The following is a 10,086-nucleotide window of genomic DNA, read 5'->3' on the forward strand; positions in this document are numbered from 1 at the left end:
ATTGGCACTTGGTTTGATCAGAGAGAAACCAACCACATGGAACCATCTGGTGTAAAAATGAAAGTGTCCCATTTGGAGGCAGACATATCCCCAAAAATGATTATGAATGTCACTGTAACTTTAAAATATGATTTTATCGTATTTCCCAAAAGAAACAACGGAGGAAAACACGTCTTACGTCTTTGTTCTTAGTGGCATGCAATTGTCAATGTTATTTTAACCACAATTATAATGAAATAAAATTGTTTATTGCAGCTTTAATACACATATAGTAATATACACTCTGATTTGATTATGCTTAATTCATAGTTATGTGAAAGAACATCCTGTATTATATTCTTCAAAGGATGGCTGTCTGAAAAAACTTAATTTTTCATGATAAACACTTTAATGTTTCTTGTTTGTTGTGTTTGCTTTGTAAAGCCTTTTGTAAAACTTGTTTTGGAAAGGTGCTCTATAAATATGAGTTATTGTTATTCCAGTGGAGAAAATGTGAAGAAGTGCCCTTAAGGGTGCCCTTGCAGTGGAAAAAATATGACGTAATGCACAAATGGGTGCCCTTAAAATGCAGAAACGCGATGCAGTGCCCTCTAGGGTGCCCCTCCAGTGGGGGAAACGCGAAGCAGTGCCATACAGGCTGACCTACATGCTAGAAAAGGGTTTTGAAGTGTTTCACCATAAATGCATCACCGTACACAGCTGGTGTGTTTTTTTCCTCTTTCCCCTTAGACACTCTGAGTCCTCCGCTGGGAAAGACAGTGTTTTACCTCTTCTTTCAGAGCACGATGCACCGGCCTTTAATCTGAAGTATGAAATGTCCCCACATTGCTAGACCACTAAATCTACTTTATTGTGTTATTTCAACCTGTCAGACCTATCGATCAGTGGATTAAGACAAAGATGATGTTTTAAAGCTTTGACTGAGGGTTTCATAGCTGTCCTGAAATCCAATACCAATAGGGGTTCATAGATCGCGGCCAGGATTTAGTGCTATAGGCAGGATTGATGACATGGAGCCCAGGCATAATAGTGGAGGTGCATGAGCCCCATCCTTCAACATAACGCGAGATAACAGTCTGCTTTTTATTTGGTTATTAGAGTCATTCAATTGTCCGGTTACTTAAAACATGTAGCATGGCACACTGCAGTGTGCACCATCACTGTTGAGGAGAGCAGATTTGTTCTAAAACCTTTTTTTGTGATCAGTTCTTAATTTATTGTATTTTCCACAAAGTTTGCAGGTGTAAATCAACTTAACCTCTGTCAGCAACATAACATACAGCCATACCAGTCTGACTAAGACAGTAAAAGATAAAGAAAAGCAATAGCAAGCAGACACCTGACCCTGACATACCCCATCTCCACGTCTGTCTTTAATTTCTACTATATACTGGCAGCTATTTCATAACAGTACGTTGCAAAGTAAATAAGGAAACAAAACAAGCTGAAAAATAAAAAGTTTACCTCTAGTGCCTCCTTTCTAGCCTCAAGCCTACTGTGTTCAGACAAGCAACAGAGTACCACAGATAAAATCTCTATTAAAGAGTTATTCTGCTGAAGAATAGAGAGAGTGTGTGTCGGTTGCCGCCTGAGCACCAACAGCTTTTTAGCAGCAATATATGCCGATAGCCAAAGCTGTCTTTGAGTTTGGTTAAGAGTCTTATCATTCAACAACATTCGCTCCGCAGAGCAGTTGATCCCTAAACCAGGTCTTTCAGGTAGATGCTGTTCTTTGTTCCCATCTGCTTTTATGATGAATGCGATCACTTCTCTAAACTCTAGTGATTCGAACCAAATGGGGACATGCTGACATATCATGTGGGTGTCAGTTGCAAGTTTCTGGGAACAAATAGCTAAAACGTCTCTCAATACTTGCTTGCATGCTTATATTACTGATTATTGGAAAACTGCAGACACTGTGAGTCATATTACTCAGTGATGATCAAATGTGGATTATTTTATTGGCTCAAGGCAACATTTGTCTGTGGCACTAGCGCAGGATTTATCACCTCAGTAAATATGGTAAGGCCACCTACAGCTTTTCAATATACAGAATATTAAATTCACAGATGAGGGCGGCTTCTTCATTTGGTCTTTCAACTGTAATCAACTGCCGCAAATATATACTGCTGTAAGATAAAAATCCTATCAAGTGGCATCTAATGGCAACAAGCAGCAGAAAACCTATTGCTGGGCTGACATTTTAACTTTCATCAAATAAATAACAGTACAATAGAAATATTGGGAAAACAAAACAATACAAAAATAAGATAAAAAAAAATAGGAGCTGAAAGAGCTGGCTGATAAATCTCCTGTAGCAAGAACCAATGAGGATAACTGATAACTGATCAAAACAGCCATAGCTGACTCTCTGATCAATTACTGCGTTTTAGTACAGAAATGCTTTTGAAGCCAAATAGAGCTGAAATAGACGCAGTGAGCCTTTACTGTATGCCAAGTCAACACAGCTCACTTCACCCACTGATGCACACTGGTGGAAAAGGTCCTCACTGAAGCTGCTGGCTGCTTTTTATTGGAGCAACCTATTAATGCTGCTCCACACTTAATTGCTGGGAATGCTGTACGTTAAGGTGTAAGCGCTAAGGCCAAATAGCTATCGAGCTATCGGTTTTGGAAACTAATATAGCATCAGACTGTTTAAACAGATTTTATTATGGCTCTGGCTTGTTATAAAGAATCTGAATTCCTCCACCTGCCAAAAATGGAAACATAGTTATCTTACATCTCCATGTGTTTATGTACTAGAGGATGCTCTAAATCAGTAGACTGACTGGTTCTCGGCCAAAGTGATGAAAATGCTGTTCTTGTACTCCTCCTAAATCTCCACCATTTGAGCGTTAGAGAGCAATATATTAAATATAAGGTAGTAATATTGGGTTTTCAAGGTACTTTGTGTGGTGGCATGTCAGTGTAATTGATATCATGTCATTATAGGAGCATTTTGCCTTGGCTCTGCCTTCGTCCCTGCGAGTATCACTAAGTTGTTGTATTAAATGCATTTTACTGGGTAAAATGTTAAAACATTTACAGGACAACAAAAGGTTTTTCATACATTTAACTGTCACTACTATGCCAATGTTGTTTTTAGATGAAGTTACCCATTTGATTTTATTTCACTTTATTCGTACATGCACTCTGTGGTCTTGGTTGCTTTTACCAGCTTATTAATCCATCTGTTCATTTGTAAGAGGAAGTTACATGGACTCTTTTTAACATCGCTGTTGACTGTGGTTCACATTTGGCCTCAATAAAAGATGTAACATCAGTAAAGTCCTTTGGGTCCTTTGGAGCCTCAGAGCTCAGTTATGTTCTGTAACTGAAGTGCCTGAGGAGAAGTCTTAAGATGAGCCTGCAGTCTTCTGCTGTATTGGTATAATTAGGTGAACCCAAAACCACAGTAAGAACAATGTGTGTTCAGTGTAATGTAACATTAAAGCCGAGTCAAAGAGAAGACGCACACCACTTGAAGTGTGTCTTTTGCAGTGCAGGGACTCAAAATCCCCCAAAAAACATTACAAAAGAAAAAAGTCAGTTCCTAGATTTATGAAAGAGAGTGTCAATGTTACGGGCAAAAGGACATTTTAATGTATGTGGGAATGGAATCTTTGTAATATTACATAAGACAAATAAACATTCACTTCTATGAACAGATATATCTGCTGTCAGTTATCACTTTCAATCATAATGACTGGATGAGAGGAGGAATGTAGCTGAAAAGAAGCCAGGTAACGATAAGTATGTTAACCTTGTAATTCTGAGTGTTCAAACAGTCTATTGAATCTACTGATTCACGCATGTGTGTGTTTGTTTTATGGTTTTCATTCTTTTTGGCATTAATTAAATGGAGTCTGGTCTACAGAAGGACTTCATGTTCCAAGTTATGACACTTTACAAGTTCTAGAATCAAACTAATGTCACCTCGAGTTCACGGGACAGAAAATCAGAGTTTGGTCACAATTTCCAAACATTCGACTCGTGTGATCCTTACTAAAACCTTTGTTAGCGGAATCAATCGGGTTTTGAACAAACATGTCTGCACCTGACCAGAACAACTCAAGTGACAACAGGGTAGGTTGATTCATTCAAGCAAGTCATCCTGAACTGTTGCTTGGCTTGTAACAATACAAAACACTCTTTAGAGATTTTAGAGGTTTATATTTCAGTCACATGTACTGACAGAAGCAATCAGAAGCAGACACACAACTGGATGAGTAGATAGAGTAGATACTCGTATAGTTTCCTCATGTTTCTACATGTCAAATTTATCAATCTAATAAATATATTTGTATCTATAGTTTGCTGAGAAATAATGTATAATGGCATTTGAACAGGAGGTTAAGCATTTATGTATTAAGTTCAGAGTGTTAGTTTTTGTTTACTATTAATATGAATACTTACTTTTATATGGTGGTAATATCCATATAAGAATTTTTATTGATATTCTAATTCTATTTATTCGTATTTATTTCATTAAGTTAAAATGACAGACCATTCAAATCTCTTTTTTTCAGGATTGTCACAATGGTGAGAGTGTTGAAGACTGTGCGACTGCCATGGCCAAACTGTGCATAAGTGAGGGCACAACACAGCAGCGTCCAGCGCTAAGAGTAGTCCACAACAAGGATCCTCAAAACCCCATAGAAGTCACTCTGTCCAGGCTCTGTGGGAGCATCTGTGGGAGGTCCACCGAGGCCCAGGTGAAGCTAACAAAAAGACGATGGGACGAAGTCTTTTCAGAGGAGCACATCTGGTAAGTGCCTCATCACTTCTGTTTACTGACTATCAATGGTCAGGCTTCAAGATTCAAGAGATTTGATCATTTGAACATCAACCAAAAGGGTTGAGACAAACAGGAGCTTACGGAGCGTTAACCAAGACGAGCCTTGGCCCAAAGTCAAACAAGAGGTAGAAAAGACTGAAAGTGAAAGGACAGAGAAGGACGAGAGGCCAAAGCCCAGGCGTGGTGGAGTAATGCATAGGTAGGCTCTCCGACTGCAACACGCATATTCAAATCCCATCAATGTATGTTGAACAAGTTCCCGAGTGGATCGCAGCTAAAACTTATATCTGGATGAAATGGATTTGACCAACAGAAGTGAGAATAATTGCTGCCCCGAGCTGCCGTTAAGGTGCCCTCTGCCACGGAGCCACAGAGATCTGCAGATTGAGGACATCTGAGCCGCGGGCCAATCCCTCTCCCAAGATCCTATTGCATCAAAATGAATAATAATCAATATTGCTGATAATATTGACACTGCTCGTGTCGTTCTTGTTAATGTGACAAAGCACCCAATTAATGAGTGAGTCGGTAGTGACAACATGATGGTTTGCAGGTGCATGTGTGATGCATTAATGACATTGATTAACTTGCAAACAGTGTGTATGCATATTTCTGACCTTTGCATATATTGAGTTGAATATAAAGTCCATCTGATCCCAGAACTGCAGGCAGCCTGGGAGTATTATTATACTGAAATCATCGTATACATACATTATACATTATAATATTAGGATATTTAGGTTTTTAAATATCTACATCTTAATAAATCATCAATTAAGCCTTTGAATTGACTATTTTCATATGACCTCTCTGTGATAGCTGCTACTTAAGGTCTAAATTATGTCTGAGTTGTTTAATCTTATCCAGAGTGCAGTGGTCACATCTTCACCTTAGTTAAAATAAGGCAGTAAACAACATAAGTAATCATTTCTATGTATTTGTAAATTGGCCACTCTGAAATAATGAGCTCTGCTCAAAGTATAACAGCAATGGTTAATTATATTGTGCATGTAATTGATATTCTGAGAGTGATCACACAAGCATCTCTTCAGTACATTTAGTCAAGTAGTGGGCTCAAGTATTACTGAGGTCATTTTCATCATATGCTACTTTACATTGTTTCTCCACAACAGTTGTGACGCAAATGTTGTACTTTTTACACTACAATGTTTGACAGTTATGATAATTACTTTGAAGATTAAGGTTTTTCATGCTACAAAAATAGTGATTTGACACTATAAATTATGATCTAATGAACAAAACTTTATAGTGTCTATTATAGCACCACCTCATACAATCAAAAATTAAAATTCTGCTGACACAGTAGTGCATCGCTAATACTATTCTAACAATATGAATAGTTTTGTACTTTCTGAGTAAAATAAATGAACACTATTTCTTGTAATAGTACAGTGTGATACTGCTCTTAAGTTAAAGATCTGAATATGTCCTCCACCGTGGGCATGAGTGTCCTCCACAGTAACAGGCTGCATAAATGATTGGTCTGTGTTACTAACAGGCTGTGTCTAAAATAAGGGTGAAAACATGCAATGGACCATCTTGATAAACACTCAACACACACAAACAAAGTCGCTGTATATTCCTACTTAAAAATGAATGAAGGGCCTCGTTTCAATCTGCACTGCATTACAAGTAAAAGCTCTACATTTAAATAGTTAAAGTAAAAGTACTAAAGTATCTTCAGGAAAATACACTTGAAGTATCAGGAGTAAAAGCATTCAATGAAAAGCGATGACCTCTGTTAGAGTATATAGTGTATTAAATGATATATCTTATATTAGGCAATTATATTATTACTCGTGTATTCATGTTAAAGCTGCACTTTCCTCTTGTTGTTGCCTATAATGTGTCTTTCGGTTTCAAATGTCAGATGACTGCATACATAGTTAAGGCTTAATTGAGGGTTATAAAAGGCTTCATAAAAGGCTCCAACATAAATTCCTGCATAGCTGTACTGGGACCTTTAATCAAATCTGTTATCATTCGTGCAGTCATCTGATAACAGACACTAGAGTCATTTTCCATTGATGACCTGATTAGGCATCAGTCTAACTGGATCTAATTAGGTGACAACCTTTCATGAATACTGCAGGTTTAAATGACTCACTGCAGAAGTTATTGTTTCTTACATTGTTTTTCGAGGATAACTGCAACAGTGTTACATATATTTAGGTGTTACTACTTTACAAAGGGTTTGCAGATGGTGAAAAGATGAGATATTTAGATGTTTGCAGGTTCAGACACAGTGAGGTCACACACATGGTTGCACCAGTCTACATCAGACACACAGACCTACACACATTTTTATGACCTGATGTTACTTACTCACAAGAGAGCAACACGAAAGTGAGAACGGAAGGAGTAGCTCAATGAAAAGAGACCTGGAGCTACAGTATGAGCTCTTTACTTCAATAGAAGTCAGTAAATTCAAGCTTCAACTGCTGTCAATAGTCCCCATGAGCAAGGGCAAAGCGTTTTAAATCGCATTGTCATTCTTCAGTGTTTCCAAAGGATTAAAGTTTGTTAAGGAATTTCAGCCCACAATGGGGTCAGGAGCTTGACAACTCTATTTCAGCATTGTCAAACCACCATTATTACTTCAAAAGCACGTCTGCGCATCAGCTTGTCATTTCTACGGCATCACAGGAGTTTTGTGTCACCGCACTGAAGTGAATCTCTGCATTTTGTCTTCGTAACGGCTTATGGAGAAGAACGGCCCATCTGCCCGACTGTAATGGCTGTTTTCTGTCTTCTGCAGGAGTGACAGGCAGCCCGTGTCCCCCTTTGCCTCGGTAATCTCAGTAATTCCATATACGTTTCTCTGTCTTGTTTTGTCATGCAGGAAATTTCACATCAGACTTTAATTCACTCACTGTCGTGATGGTTTTTGCTCTGGACGTTTGGTAGTTAACTGCTCTTTCGGCGTGATATATGTTTTTCAGCAGAATTTGATACAAGAACACCACAGGGTTTAAATTATTCATTTGACAAAATAACAGAGCACACAGATCCAATATCATTATTATCATCATCATCATATCCCTCTCGGCTGGAGACTGGATGCATTATGGGAAAACACAGACCTATATGTAAAACTGTTTTCATGCCTGTCCTGAAGTTCACTTTTCAATCACTTTGACTCCTGATTGCTTTCTGCTTTAATGGTTATATGACTGTGATTCCATTTGGGTGAAATGACAAAGAAGAGTCGAGCTGGGCCTATGTGCTCTTTAAATGTCATTTATGATATTTTCACACATGCAATCAGAGGAAGGGAGAGTGGGCAGGTCAGTTGGGCTTTTATATCTGAAGCATTTGAATAAAAGTCCAAGTTAAGCAGCCCTGTCCAAGCTTTTTAAATGAATCTTCCCTGACAATATGGTATAAGAAGCAGGGCAAAAAAGGAGAGTTAAAGGATAGGGTCACAGTTTCTTATATGCCCATGTATATATCACACTCAACAGCCTTTGCTTGCTGCAATCATTCTCCCTGTTCATACTGCAAATCAAAAGATTCTTCTCTAACTTGCTTTCAAAGGAAGACATGGGTGGATAAAATTCCCAGTCCTCTTTCTGTGAAAAAACATATTCAAAAATGTATCTCAAGTTATCATAAAGCTTTTGCATTGTGTCTAGCAGCTCTGTTAGGCTGTACAGAGGCACAGCACTGCTTTGATCAAACAACTAAAGCATGCCATCATGCTAACATAATGATATTATGTATGTATACTGTTTACCGTGTTTACCATTTTAGTGTAATGCGCATTAGCATGCAAATATTTGCCGATGATGGCGCAGCATGAGAAGTTAATGGATCGCCAAAGTCATTGCAATCCATCCTGAGGGGAGCATAAATGTGTGTAATGAATTTATCCATGCAATAATTGTTTAGTTATTTCACTCAAAACCTCAGATTAGCACCTCATGTTGACACAATGGGAAAAGCCAGGAGATCAAGTACAGTGATCAGAAGTCCAGGTTTGTCCAGGACTGTTCTGGTCTGTGTAACAATGATCTGGTTCTGGTACCCGGCAACGGAAATGCTGCATTCATGATGTTGAAAGGTGCACTCTGTAGTGTACATATAAGCTTCTGACTATAGTTGTAAGACAGATTTGAATCATTTGATGTGATCTACAAAACAAACTGCTGCTATACTGCCTTCATTCCACTGAAACTTAGTAAAACCTGTTATTCTAATTAAAATTATCAATAGGCTGCTGGCATTTATTTGCAGGGAATGGATGATTCAGTCAGTTGCTGTCTATGTGTTCTGGTGGTCACAACTCTTCTCCACCTTCCTGCAGCTCTCATCAACTTATTGAAACTGTCCCCAAAAGACCAGGTGAGAAGTGAGGGGCTGCACTTACCCAAGGCACACTGCACCTTGATAATGGAGTGGGATTGAAGCGATTAGCACACTAACAGCTTCACACAAGGAATTCTCTCAGGGAGGATGACGGGAGACAGAGACTGAAAGGAGGAGGACGTGACCCCTCACCAACACAATTCACAGCACGCCTGCCGGTGGTGCCGTGGCACCCTGACACCTTTTGAAGGACTCAGTGCCCTCGAACTAGAGGTGAAGATACATCTAAAGAGTGAACTTTTTGTAAGAGCAGTGGGTGCTATTTTAATCGCAATGACAGCAACTGATGCATCCAAGTAGCTTTTACCTGTGATGTATGTGCAGCAGGCATCCATACACACTGTGCATGAAAGGACAGCTGGAGTGGAATTCAAACACATGGGTGCTGTGTTTAATCATTATGTCCTTAGTCAATCATATTACTCACCTCGTACTGTTTTAACAGCCATGTCATCTGCAGTGACACATGATGAAAATGGCTCCGCAAATTAAGTGATGAATGACATTGCAAACCAGGAGGTGTAAAGTGGCAAATATTTATGGCACCATAAATTCAGTTGATGTGCCTTTTTAATTCAAGTCATGATTTTCACTTGTAAGGATGTGTGCTTTTATTTTGCAGATAGCATCTCTGTAGTTTGATAAAAAAAAAAACAAGTTCAGTGAAAGTGAAATGTCTCTGAACAGCTACATTATTTTGCTTCTTGCTGCATTCAATTTGATTTCTTAGCTCTGGCCAACCAAGTGGCTGTCAAAAATGTGAGGAAAAAAAGTAGCTGGTTTAAGCTGAATTCCTTGAAGAAATCCTGTTAAGTGACTATCGAGACTACATTTTGGAAAAAAGGTTTGTTTTTTTTCTACAATAATCAACCTGCTTCTTCAAATTTAAGTGAAAC

This window comes from Pempheris klunzingeri, chromosome 22 (genome assembly GCF_042242105.1).
Source record: "Pempheris klunzingeri isolate RE-2024b chromosome 22, fPemKlu1.hap1, whole genome shotgun sequence".
Lineage (NCBI taxonomy): Eukaryota > Metazoa > Chordata > Actinopteri > Acropomatiformes > Pempheridae > Pempheris > Pempheris klunzingeri.